The following is a 14,867-nucleotide window of genomic DNA, read 5'->3' on the forward strand; positions in this document are numbered from 1 at the left end:
GGCCCTCATAGGTTAAAACATAGGTGGGAGGAGTAAACAGAACAGAATGCTGGGAGGAAGAGGAAGTGAGCTCAGAGGCAATGCTCCCCTCTCCTGGGCAGACGTGATGCAGCCAGCCGCCAGGGCAGACATGCTGAATCTTTCCTGCTAAGTACACCTAGTGGTGCTACGCAGATTATTAGAAATGGGTTAGGCAAAATATGAGAATTAGTCCGTAAGAGGCTAGAGCTAGTGGGCCAAGCAGTGTTTAAAAGAATACTGTTTGTGTGTTGTTATTTTGGGGCCTAAGCTACCCAGGCCACCAAGAGCTGGGATGGCAGGAATGCGGCCCGCAGCTCCTACAACAGTACCTCATTTTTTTTTATTGAGAAAAGGAAAAAAAGTTTCCGCCTCCTCCCAGCCTCCCATTTCCCTCCCCCTCCTCCCACCCTTCTCCCCCTCCCCCACTCCTCTCCCCCTCCCTCTCCAGTCCAAAGAGCAGTCAGGGTTCCCTGCCCTGTGGAAAGTACAAGGTCCTCCCCACTCCTTCCATATCTAGGAAGGTGAAAATCCAAACTGGCTAGGCTCCCACAAAGCCAGAACATGAAGTAGGATCAAAACCCCGTGCCATTGTCCTTGGCTTCTCATCAGCCCTCATTGTTTGCCATGTTCAGAAAGTCCCATGCTTTTTCAGTCACAGTCCAGCTGGCCTTGGTGAGCTCCCAATAGATCAGCCCCACTGTCTCAGTGGGTGGGTGCACCCCTTGTGGTCCTGACTTCCTTGCTCATCTTCTCCCTCCTTCCGCTCCTCATTGGGACCTTGGGAGCTCAGTCCAGTGCTCCAGTGTTGGTCTCTGTCTCTATCTCTATCCATCACCAGATGAAGGTTCTATGATGAAATGCAAGATATTCGTCAGTATTGCTCTAGGATAGGGTCATTTCAGATTCCCTATCCTCAGCTGCCCAAGGAACTAACTGGGGACATCGCCTTGGGCTCCTGGGAGCCCCTCTAGGGTCAAGTCTCTTGCCAACCCTAAGGTGGCTCCCTTTACTAAGAATTGTGGTTCCGTGCTCCCCTATCCAACCTTCCTTTATCCCAATCATCCTGTTTCCCCAAGTTCCCCCCATCCTCCCTTCTCACTTTTCTCTCCCCATCTCCCTTTACCCCCATCCCACCCCACCCCCAAGATCCCAATTTTCTCCCCGGGAATTTTGTCTACTTCCCATAGCCAAGAGGATAACTATATGTTTTTCCTTGGGTTCACCTTCTTATTTAGCTTCTTTAGGTTCACCAATTATAGACTCCGTGACCCTTATTTATGGCTAGAAACCAGTTATGAGTGAGTACATACCATGTTCATCTTTTTGGGTCTGGGTTACCTCACTCAGGATAGGGTTTTCTATTTCCATCCATTTGCATGCAAAATTCGATAAGTCATTGTTTTTTACCGCAGCGTAGTACTCTAATGTGTATATATTCCCCACTTTCTTCATCCATTCTTCCATTGAACGGCATCTAGGTTGTTTCCAGGTTCTGGCTATTACAAATAATACTGCTATGAACATAGTTGAACAAATGCTTTTGTCATATGATAGGGCATCTCTTAGGAATATTCCCAAGAGTGGTATTGCTGGGTCTAGGGGTAGGTTGATCCCGAATTTCCTGAGAAACCGAAACACTGATTTCCAAAGTGGTTGCACAAGATTGCATTCCCACCAGCAATGGATGAGGGTTCCCCTTCCTCCACAACCTCTCCAGCAAAGGCTATCATTGGTGTTTTTTATTTTAGCCATTCTGACAGGTGTAAGATGATATCTCAAAGTTGTTTTGATTTGCATTTCCCTGATCGCTAAGGAGGATGAGCATGACCTTAAGTGTCTTTTGGCCATTTGAACTTCTTCTCTTGAGAATTCTCTGTTCAGCTCAGTGCCCCATTTTATAATTGGGTTGATTAGCCTTTTATGGTCTAGTTTCTTGAGATCTTTATATATTTTGGAGATCAGACCTTTGTCAGTTGCGGGGTTGGTGAAGATCTTCTCCCAGTCAGTGGGTTGCCTTTGTGTCTTAGCGACAGTTTCCTTTACTTTACAGAAGCTTCTCAGTCTCAGGAGGTCCCATTTATTCAATGAGGTCCTTAATGTCTGTGCTGCTGCGGTTATACGTAGGAAGTGGTCTCCTGTGCCCATGTGTTGTAGAGTACTTCCCACTTTCTCTTCTATCAGGTTCAGTGTATTCAGACTGATATTGAGGTCTTTAATCCATTTGGACTTGAGTTTTGTGCATGGTGATAGATATGGATCTATTTTCATTCTTCTAGGGTTGATATCCAGTTTTGCCAGCACAATTTGTTGAAGATGCTCTCTTTTTTCCATTGTATACTTTTAGCTCCTTTATCAACAATCAGGTGTTCATAGGTTTGTGGGTTAATGTCAGGATCTTCTATTCGATTCCATTGGTCGACTTCTCTGTTTTTATGCCAATACCAAGCTGTTTTCAATACTGTAGCTCTGTAGTAGAATTTGAAGTCAGGGATGGTAATGCCTCCAGACGATCCTTTGTTGTATAAGCTTGTTTTGGCTATCCTGGGTTTTTTTGTTTTTCCATATAAAGTTGATTATTGTCTTCTCCAGATCTGTGAAGAATTTTGATGGGATTTTGATGGGGATTGCTTTGAATCTATAGATTGCCTTTGGTAGAATTGCCATTTTTACTATGTTGATCCTCCCAATCCAGGAGCAAGGGAGGTCCTTCCATTTTCTGGTATCCTCTTCAATTTCTTTCTTCAATGCCTTAAAGTTCTTGTCAACTAGATCTTTCACTTCCTCGGTTAGAGTTACCCCAAGATATTTTATGCTGTTTGTGGCTATCGTGAAAGGTGAAGCTTCTCTGATTTCCCTCTTTGCTTCCATATCCTTTGTGTATAAGAGGGCAACTGATTTTTTTGGAGTTGATCTTGTATCCTGCCACATTACTAAAGGTGTTTATCAGCTGTATAAGTTCTTTGGTAGAGTTTTGGGGGTCGCTTATGTACACTATCATATCATCTGCAAATAACGAAGGTTTAACTTCTTCCTTTCCAATTCGAATCCCCTTGATCCCTTTATGTTGTCTTATTGCTATTGCTAGAACTTCAAGCACTATATTGAAGAGGTATGGCGAGAGTGGACAGCCTTGTCGTGTTCCTGATTTTAGTGGGATGGCTTTGAGTTTCTCTCCATTTAATTTGATGTTAGCTGTCGGCTTGCTGTATATAGCTTTTATTATATTTAGGTATGAACCTTGTATCCCTAATCTCCCCAATACTTTTATCATAAAGGGATGTTGAATTTTGTCAAATGCTTTTTCAGCATCTAATGAAATGATCATATGGTTTTTTTCTTTCAGTTTATTTATATGCTGGATTACATTGATAGATTTGTGTATGTTGAACCAGCCCTGCATCTTTGGGATGAAGCCTACTTGATCATAATGGATAATTTTTCTAATGTGTTCTTGGATTCGGTTTGCCAGTATTTTGTTGAGGATTTTTGCGTCGATGTTCATGAGTGAGATTGGCCTGTAATTCTCTTTCCTGGTTGAGTCTTTGTGTGGTTTTGGTATCAGAGTAACTGTAACTTCATAAAAGGAATTTGGTAATGACCCTTCTGTTTCTATCTTGTGGAATACATTAAGGAGTATAGGTATTAGGTCTTCTTGGAAGTTCTGGTAGAATTCCGCATTGAAACCATCTGATCCTGGGCTTTTTTTGGTAGGGAGGTTTTTGATAACAGCTTCTAATTCTTCGCGACTAACAGGTCTATTTAGATTGTTCACCTGGTCCTGGTTTAGCCCCTGCAGGATGACCAGGAAGTGTAGGAGGGATGAGGAATATCTGAGTTCCCTGTTCTGGGCTGCTGCCCTGGGTCAGAAACTCACTCACTCCAATGATGGCTCTCCTGGTGCCCAGATGGGATCTCTTAGCTGCTTGGGTAGCTCATAAACAAAGGTCCTACCTTGCTTGCTGCAGGCATGCTATTAAGACAAAGGAACTACTGCCCTCCCGGTTGCCCTCCCGATTCGGATTCGGTCCCAGCACCTGAGCAGGCTGAGCTGGGAGATGTTATGTGGCCAAAGAGGGGAGGGGGGCAGACGGGGGGGGGCAGGACCTCATTTTTTAATTGGGTTATTTAGAGTATTAATGTCTAGTTTCCTGAGTTCTTTATATATTTTGAGATCAGTCCTTTGTCTGATGTGGGGTTGGAGAATATCTCCCATTCAGTAGGTTGCCTTTTTGTTTTATTGACTGTGTCCTTTGCTTTACAGAAGCTTTTCAGTTGCAGGAGGTCCCATTTATTTATTGTTGCTCTTATTGTCTGTGCTACTGGGGTTATAAGTAGGAAGTGGTCTCCTATGCCCATGGATTGCAGGCTACTTTCTACTTTCTCTTCTGTTAGGTTCAGTGTGGTCAGATTTATATTGAGGTCTTTAATCCATTTGTACTTGAGTGGTTTGCATGGTGATAGATATCGATCTATTTTCATTCTTCTACATGTTGACATCCAATTATGCCAGCATCATTTGTTGAAGATGTTTTCTTTCTTCCCTTGTATAATTTTAGCTTCTTTGTCAAAAACCAAGTGTTCATAGGTGTGTGGATTAATATCCACGTCTTCAATTTGATTCCATTGGTCAGCATCTCTTTTTTTATGCCAATACCAAGCCGTTTTTATTACTGTAGCTCTGTAATAGAGTTTGATGTCAGGTATGGTAATGCCTCTCGAAGTTCCTTTATTGTATATTATTGTTTTGGCTATCCTGGGCTTTTTTGTTTTTCCATATAAAAGTTGATTATTGTTCTCTCAAGGTCTGTGAAGAATTTTGTTGTGATTTTGATGGGGATTGCATTGAATCTACATATTGCCTTTGATAGGATTGCAAGTCTTTGAAGACGTAAATTGAAGATAATACCAGAAAATGGAAAGATCTCTCATGATCTTGGATAGGTAGTGACAGCTTCTATTTCCTTACAGTTTATAAGTCTATTTAAATTTTCACCTGGTCTTGATTTAATTTTGGTATATGGTATCTATGCAGAAAATTGTCCATTTCTTTCCCTCTTTCCTATTTTGTGGAGTACAGGATTTTGTAGTATGACCTAATGATTCTCTGGATTTCTCCTATTCTGGTCACCCTGCCTATACTTTCTGCCTGGCCACTGCACAATCAGCATTTCATTAAATCAATACAAGGGACAAATCTTTACAGGATACAGAGCATTGTACCACAGTACAGATCATATATAATTCAAGTGGCTGAATATAATGATTCATCAAAGAATGAGAATGTAATTCAGTTATTATAGTTTTAATGTGTGTACTTATGGTTTTTGAGGATAGATGTCTTCTGTTGTTAATTATTAAGAATGATCTCTTTATATCTTTCATATTTGCCAGAAAGTTTGACATAACTAAGGGTTAAGCTCTTATTTGAAAGCTATACTTTTCCAGTTTGGAAAGCATTAGAATTCTCTTCCTAAAAAGGTGATATACAAATGAATTTGAAATTTTTGTGTACCATCAGTTTTGTTTCACCTAAGAGAAAAGTGTTTATCCAGCTATCCCTGCAGGAATATGAAACTCCTGGCTAAACTAGCAGTTTCCTTTCTTTTTCTTATGAGAAGAACTTATTTTGTGAAATAGACTCTTTATTTATAATAGGTTCTCTGTTCAGTTAATCAGATTACCACGGGCTGTTGGGAGAAAACTTTTAGTTCTGGACCTGATTTCCCAGAAATCATGCAGTGTTGTTCAGATCTTTGATGCTTTCATCCTTCTTAAGAGATGGAGAATTTGAAGAAAAGCCAGGCTTCCTTCTTTTTTGCTTTTCCATCTCCCCACCCCTTTTTGTTCCTAGTGCCTCTTTTCACATTTTGCTGTATTAAAACTGTCTATCTTTTCCAATATTAAAATGTTAAGAAATTATGTGATTACTAAGAGCATCAGTTCTAATCCTTGCTTATACAAGGAAATCGTCTGCGTAATTTTAAATGTTGGTTTGTGGCTCTTGTAGGGATTTTGACTTCACTGGTTCAGGATGCCATTGTGGTAGGTTGAGGCTTCACACATCCCAGATTTTCTTGATGAGCAGTAAAGACAGAACCACTGAAGGAGTTGGAACTTGGTGCCAATAAAAGTAAAATTCTGTTAACAAGTAAATATTTTTTAAATTTTATTTTAAAACTAACTGGAAATGATTTCTGGTTAAAGAAAGGTGTATTATAGCAAAATGGAAAAGGGTTTTTTTTTTGCCATCAGTATAACCTGAAAATACTAAATAAAAGGCTGTAGAGCAATAGACTGTTGACTTGCTGCCCAAATATTACCCTACAATTGCTTTACCCATTGCTGTTGAAAAGTGCTTCTTTGATAAAGTCTTTCAATCACAAACCAAATGATTATACTTAACATCACTAATAGCTACTTGGAGAGTTTTGTATTTTCAAAATGAGAGATGAGATCATAGTTATCACAACAGTTCTTCCCTGAAGACTGTTTCAGTGTTAGTCTTGATCAGTGTTACATAAAAAGTATTCTGTAATGGTTAAGCCTTCTCTCTTGGGCATTTAATTTTACTGTATGCCATATTAGCTAAAGAGAATAAGATTTAAGTCAATGTCTTCTAATAGATCTGTTGACTTAAACTAAGATAGGATAGTTTAAAGAAACAAATATTTGGAAGCTTTTGAAACTCAAAATAAGGCAGTATACTTTTTTCTGAATAGATTTTATTATTCTGGCAGATGTTGATTTATGAGTATTTTGACCTTATAATATTAATTTCCAAAGAATTATCATAAGATATCTTATACCTAATATGAAATTCATTAAATAAAAGTATAAAAAGTATACAAATTCAGTAAAATGATATTACCTATGTATCAGTGTTTGTATAATCCTGAATTTTTTTGTGAATTACATTCTTTGGCAAAACATCTATTATATTGAAGTTTTCAACTAAGAGGGAACTCCATCCAATATTAATTTAATTAACGTACAGATGATATAATAGGTGTCAGCCCCAGGATTCATTACTTTAGTTCTCAATTTATCATTTTCTAGTCAACATTCCTTTTTGGTGACAAATTTCCTCCTGCTTGTTACACCTCCTAAGAGTGCCAGTCAGCTTATTAAAGACAAAAAAATCATCTTATCTGAAACTTCTATGTAATTACTAAAGGAAATGTCAGTTACCTTCATTACCAATTGTTTACGTAAGTCATACATTTGAGTCTTAATTAACCCAGCTTTTGAGAATTGACATTTCTAAATATCACTCCACTGGGAAGAAAAATACTGACTTCTAAGTGACAAGAAATTGTACCAAATACAAATATCCCCAGGGTTTAGCATATCCTCAGTTAGAAGCAGGGTAATGCTGGTAATCAGAGGGACTTACACTGAAATGTGAAGAATTTCTTAAACTATTGTCAATCGGCAGTATACTTTTAAAGCTTAATTAATTGAGTAAACATAACTAACAAAACAGAAAAAAATTATTATTTGATTTTGTGAGTAATATATTAGTCCTAAGCAATCATTGTCAATGTTATTTTAAGTGCAATTTAGAGTCATAGGTGATGTAAACATTATAATTATGAAATGCTTTATTAAAAATGTTTTTCCTATTAATGAGTGTTCACTTAAATTACTTCATTAGAATTTCAAACTGTTACCCTTCTTTGTGGACCAAATATCTCTCAGGCAGCACATAGCCAGATAGTTACTTTGGCCTGAGCTAATAGGCCAATCATTTTGTAATTACTATAAGCCTCTGTGTGTTTCTTTGGGACTGAACTGCTGCAGGAAGCAATACCTGGTTGCAGGAGGAACCACAAGCTGAGATTACCCAATCACTGCCCAAGAACAGACCATTCAAGGGAAATTCCTAACATTCCAACCGCTGTAGATAGGATCACTTGCTAGTGCACATTCAACAGGACACCCCTAGACAAATGTCAGCCAATCAGGGATCCTGAACCTCAGAAACCCCTCACTCCCACCTTTACTACTATAAAAACCCAATTCTAATTGAGCTGGGGCTCTCCGATTATTCCAATATGCTGGACATGCAGAGAGACCAAGTTTGCAAACTTGATTAAAATAAAGGCTCTTTGTTTTTACATATGGGACTCCATCACCTTGTTGGCTTTTGCAGGGACTTTGCGGATTTGGGCATAACAACACATACACACTTAAAATTAAAAAAAAAAAAGATTTGTTATCAACTAATGTTATTTGGATATCAAGGAAGTACACTCATGTTCTTACAAAGGCATCTTTTTCCTTTTTATTTTTTTGAGATAGGTCACACATAGTGTAGTTTACTATCTATGTACCTGGGGATGACCACCTGATACTCCCAACTTCACCTGAGTGCTGGGATTACAGGTTTGTATTACACCTGGTTTATGCAGTGCTGAGGGTCAAACACAGAGCCTTGTACACATTAACCAAGTACTCTACCAGCTGAGCTACATCCTCAGCCCCAAAAGGCATCTTTTTTGGGGGGGATGTAAGGGGCAATAGTAATAATAACACTTATTTGAGGGAAGCAAATGGATATAAAATAGCTGCCAGCTATCAAAAGGTTTCCTTCAGAAGTTTTGTTTTTATAGTATTTGGATCTTCTATAGGGTTTTGGTTATAAAGAAATAAAGCCTACCTAAGCTACCTAAAATTCTTAATTTTGTTACTGTCTGCCTGACTGTTGTTTAACCGTTTCCTCTGAGATTGAAACATTCTATCCCCCTAGGAAGCTTCTTAAGGAGTTAAACAACTCAAAATAGTTTTAGGAAGTCCCTGAAATTGACCAGATTCACTAGGCTTCTCCCTCCCAGAGTAAGCAATAAAACTGCAAAGAAGATCCTAAGACCAGGCCAACTGCCTAGAAGAATCAGAAACAAGCTGGATGACCTGGAAGAGGTTTAGACCAAATGAGTCACTTGAGATAACTCAACCTGTTGAACTGCCTGCAGGTTGTGCATTGTGCTCTAGATTCCCAGCTTTTGGCTTTGGCGATGCAGCCACCTTTGAGTAATTTCTGCTCCTTACTTACAAGTTAACTCCAATAAAACTCATTGGTTCTCCAAGTTGGAATTTGGTGGTATCTGAACTTTGGTCTGTCATGGGCTCCCTATTTGGGTTGAGTAGATACATGTATTTCATCTCACCAGAAAAGTTGTTTTGTCACACAATGCTGACTATAAGGCTGGTCCAAGAAGGACTTGCTGAAGATACCAAGATGGATGATTTGGGTGGGGCCTGACCCCTTCAAGAGAAATGGAAACGGAACATTCTGCACATCTCAAAAGTCATCTGACCCTTATCTCAGAAGAGCAGCTTGACTACAACATCCTGTTTTCCTAACAAAAGGCTTCTCTGTGTCCTGCTATCCATAATTTTTTTTTTGCTTACAGCAATTTCTTTTCACACAATGCTTTCTCACCCAATTAAGACCACCCTATAAAACTCCAAACTCCCCTTTTTGTGGGGTTGCTCTCCCTTCACTTGGAGACAACTTGGCAGTTCATGCCTTGAATAAAAACCATTCAGCCTCAGTGTAGCTCTCTGGTTCAGTTTTCATTAAGCTTCCCATGGACTTGCAATGAAAGGGTTTTTCCATTCCTTCATGATAAATTAGGGATCACTGAACATTAGAAGACTGTGTAGGGTAACTGTAGGGCAAAAGGTCTGAGTTCACTTCTGGGTTTTGAAAACCCACCAATCCCTCAGCTCAAAAACTCACCAATACCTGAACTCAAAATCCCACCAATCTCTAAGCTTGCCCCAAAATCAGGACTTGAAGTCCTACCAGTCCCTACATTGGAACTCTAAAACTCTGCCCCCAAGAAACCCTATATAATGCCTGTCTCCCATTTAGTTCTTTGCTGCTTTGCTCCTAAACCAAGGGCAACACTCTATTGTGGTGATATCTGATTTGTGATTTAACAAATAAAGTTTGCCTGAAGATCAGAGTGCAGAGCTAACCCACTACTTAGCCATAAGAGGCCAAGCAGTGACGGCACACACTTTTAATCCCAGCACTTTGGAGGCAGAGGCAGACTGATCTCTGTAAATTCAAGGCCACCCTGGGCTACACTAGATTGATCTGGTCTCAAAGAGAAAAAGAACCAGGTGGTGGTGGCTCACTCCTTTAATCCCAATACTTGGGAGTCACAAGCCTTTAATCCCAGCTCTAGGGAGGTGGAGACAGGAAGAAATATGGCTGGGCAGGGAGAGGAATATAAGCGGGGAGGAGAGAGGAGCTCAGCACAGTCTGAGGACTTGTAGAGATAGGATATCCAATTTGGTCTGAGAATTTCATAGAGGTAAGAACAAGTGGCTGGCTTCTCTGCTTCTCTGTTCTTTCAGCTTTTACCCCGTAATATCAGACTCTGGGTTTTTATTATTAAGACCAATTAGAAATCAGGTTACACCCTCTTATATCTTTTCCAATAAATCTGTTGTGAGGTTTGTTGTGTGGAGGGATTTTGTGGTGTTCCTTGGCTCAGAACTGCCAGGATGCCTTTTCCTTCAGAGCTGTAACACTTGAACTGGGGAAACATTTCCCCTCAAAGCTGCGACACTTGTATTGGGGAAACATTTCTCCTCAGAGCTATAACACTTACAGTAATTGGTAGGTGGAAATTCACCCTGCCCCTTGCTGCGTCTGTGACTCAGGCTTAATGCTCAAAGATCTACTTATAACTGCACTGTACTTTTCTATTAGCTCACTGTGCATGCTTCATAGACCCTTCAAAAGATCGCCTCTCCAATGTGGGTCTCTGTCTCTGTCTCCTTTCATCGCTTGCTGAAGGTTAATATTCAGGAGGATGCCTATATGTTTTTCTTTGGGTTCTCCTTATTTAGCTTCTCTAGGATCACTAATTATAGGCTCAATGTCCTTGGTTTATGGCTAGAAACCAAATATGAGTGAGTACATCCCATGTTCCTCTTTTTGGGTCTGGCTTACCTCACTCAGGATAGTGTTTTCTATTTCCATCCATTTGTATGCAAATTTCAAGAAGTCCTTGTTTCTTACTGCTGAGTAATACTCTAATATGTATATATTCCATACTTTCTTCATCCATTCTTCCATTGAAGGGCATCTAGGTTGTTTCCAGGTTCTGGCTATCACAAACAATGCTGCTATGAACATAGTAGAGCATATACATTTGTTGTATGATAAGGCCTCTCTTGGAGCACAGGACTGAATTCTCAAGGTCCAAATCAGGAGCAGAAGGAGAGAGAGCACGAGCAAGGAACTCAGGACCGTGAGGGGTGCACCCACACACTGAGACAATGGGGATGTTCTACTGGGAACTCACCAAGACCAGCTGGCCTGGGTCTGGAAAAGCCTGGGATAAAACCGGACTCTCTGAACATAGCGGACAATGAGGACTACTGAGAACTCAAGAACAATGGCAATGGGTTTCTGATCCTACTGCACGTACTGGCTTTGTGGGAGCCTAGGCAGTTTGGATGCTCAACTTACTAGACCTGGATGGAGGTGGGGGGTTCCTTGGACTTCCCACAGGACAGGGAACCCTGATTGCTTTTCGGGCTTGGGGGGGGACTTAATTGGGGGGGAGGGGGAGGGAAATGGGAGGCGGTGGCTGGGAAGAGACAGAAATCTTTAATAAATAAATAAATTAAAAAAAATGATCGCCTCTCTACCCAGTCCATTGTTGTCTCTGTTTCTGGTCAGAGGCAGCTGCCATTCTGTGTCTCTCTTGTGTAAATCTCTTGTGTGATGTTCGTTGCATGGTATGACTTTGTGGTATTCCTTTGCTCCTGACTGCCAAGATGCTCTTGTGAGGGATAACCTATGTGCTTCTCCTAACACTGAAGAAATATTAAGTATTTGTGGCTAGGCACTGCAATAGGGATGTAAAAAAAAAAAAACAATGTTCCTACTGGCATTTGGAAGGCAATGGAATTATTGGTGTGGGAGGATCAACATAGTAAAAATGGCAATTCTACCTAAGGCAATTTATAGATTCAATGCAATCCCCATCAAGATCCCATCAAAATTCTTCACAGATCTGGAGAAGACAATAATCAACTTTATATGGAAAAACAAAAAACCCAGGATAGCCAAACAATCCTATACAATAAAGGATCTTCTGGAGGCATTACCATCCCTGACTTCAAACTCTATTACAGAGCTACAGTAATGAAAACAGTGTGGTACTGGCATAAAAACAGAGAAGTCGACCAATGGAATCGTATAGAAGACCCGGATTTTATCCCACAAACCTATGAACACCTCATTTTCGATAAAGGAGCTAAAAGTATACAATGGAAGAAAGAAAGCATCTTCAACAAATGGTGCTGGCACAACTGGATGTCAACCTGTAGAAGAATGAAAATAGACCCATATCTCTCACCGTGCACAAAACTCAAGTCCAAATGGATTAAAGACCTCAATATCAGCCCGAACACACTGAACCTGATAGAAGAGAAAGTGGGAAATACCCTACAACAGATGGGCACAGGAGATCGCTTCCTATGTATAACCCCAGAAGCACAGACATTAAGGGCAACGTTGAATAAATGGGACCTACTTAAACTGAGAAGCTTCTGTAAAGCAAAGGACATGGTCACTAAGACACAAAGGCAACCTACTGACTGGGAGAAGATTTTCACCAACCCCACAACAGACAAAGGTCTGATCTCCAAAATATATAGAGAACTCAAGAAACTAGACTTTAAAATGCTAAGTAACCCAATTAAAAAATGGGGCACTGAACTGAACAGAGAATTCTCAACAGAAGAAGTTCAAATGGCCAAAAGACACTTAAGGTCGTGTTCAACTTCCTTAGCAATCAGGGAAATGCAAATCAAAACAACTTTGAGATATCATCTTACACCTGTCAGAATGGCTAAAGTCAAAAACACCAAGGATAACCTTTGCTGGAGAGGCTGTGGAGGAACGGGTACCCTCATCCATTGCTGGTGGGAATGCAATCTTGTGCAACCACTGTGGAAGTCAGTGTTTTGGTTTCTCAGGAAATTCGGGATCAACTTACCCCTGGACCCAGCAATACCACTCTTGGGAATATACCCAAGAGATGCCTTATCAAATGACAAAAGCATTTGTTCAACTATGTTCATAGCAGTATTATTTGTAATAGCCAGAACCTGGAAACAACCTAGATGCCCTTCAATGGAAGAATGGATGAAGAAAGTATGGAATATATACACGCTAGAGTACTACGCTGCGGTAAAAAACAATGACTTCTCAAATTTTGCATGCAAATGGATGGAAATAGAAAACACTATCCTGAGTGAGGTGTCCCAGACCCAAAAAGATGAATATGGGATGTACTCACTCATAATTGGTTTCTAGCCATAAATAAGGACCACGGAGTCTACAAGAGGTGAACCTAAAGAAGCTAAGTAAGAAGGTGAACCCAAGGAAAAACATATAATTGTCCTCTTGGCTAAGGGAAGTAGACCAAATTTCCGGGGAGAAAATGGGATCTTGGGGATGGGGTGGGATGGGGGTAAAGGGAGATGGGGGAGAAAAGGTAGAAGGGAAGGAGGGGGGACCTGGGAAACAGGAGAATTGGGATAAAGGGAAGGTGGATAGGAGAGCACGGAACCACAATTCTTAGTTAAGGGAGCCAGTTTAGGGTGGGCAAGAGACTTGACCCTAGAGGGGCTCCCTAGTGCCCAAGATGAGGTTCCCAGTTAGTTCCTTGGGCAGCTGAGGATTGGGAACCTGAAATGACCCTATCCTAGAGCAATACTGACGAATATCTTGCATATCATCATAGAATCTTCATCTGGTGATGGATAGAGATAGAGACAGAGACCCACACAGGAGCACTGGACTGAGCTCCCAAGGTCCCAAGGAGGAGCAGGAGGGAGAACATGAGCAAAGAATTCGGAACCACGAGGCGTGCATCACCCACTGAGACAGTGGAGCTGATCTACGGGGAGCTCACCAAGGCCAGCTGGACTGTGACCGAAAAAGCATGGGATAAAACCGGACTCTCTGAACATGGCGAACAATGAGGGCTGATGAGACACCAAGGACAATGGCAGGGGGTTTTGATCCTACTTAATGTGCTGGCTTTGTGGGAGCCTAGCCAGTTTGGATGTTCACCTTCCTAGATATGGACGGAGGGGGGAGGACCTAGGACTTACCACAGGGCAGGGAACCCGGACTGCTCTGTGGACTGGAGAGGGAGGGGGGGAGAGGAGTGGGGGGAGGGGGAGAAGGGTGGGAGGAGGTGGAGAAGGGTGGGAGGAGGGGAAGGGAAATGGGAGGCTGGGAGGAGGTGGAAACTTGTTTTTTTGTTTATGTTTTTTTTTCTTCTTTTCGCAATAAAAAAAATTAAAAAAAAAAGAAACTTTAAAATAGTGTAGCATGTAATCTATGAAGGGTCTTATAATTCTAATGCTGGAGGGCCTCATGCAACTTAAGCTTTATCATTGACACCACTTGTCCTGTTAAATAGATAGTTATGTTATCTGGCTTGAAGTTTATTGAGCATGGCTTCTTCCATAATCAGCACTTTGTAAAACCAGTAAATGAAACTGTGGGACTTTGATTACTAATTCAAAGAATCTGATCTGAGCACCATGGGTAGATTACATTCCGAACTGTTGGGAAGATCATAAGATTACTATCTAGCCAGGGTTTTTCTGGTAAAGAACAAAGCCACACCTTTGTTCTCTCATTCTTTCAAGTTAATCCAAATGTGCCTATCAATCACCAGGACAAGAAAACACCCTTGGTAAAGCTACCTATTCTTGAAATTTAGAAAATAGTATACAATCAGGGCTGGAGAGACTGCTCAGGGGTTAAAGCACCAGATGCTCTTTCAGAGGACCCGAGT

This window comes from Microtus oregoni, unplaced genomic scaffold (assembly GCF_018167655.1).
Source record: "Microtus oregoni isolate MIOR12 unplaced genomic scaffold, Mior012 000050F_ref0000143, whole genome shotgun sequence".
Lineage (NCBI taxonomy): Eukaryota > Metazoa > Chordata > Mammalia > Rodentia > Cricetidae > Microtus > Microtus oregoni.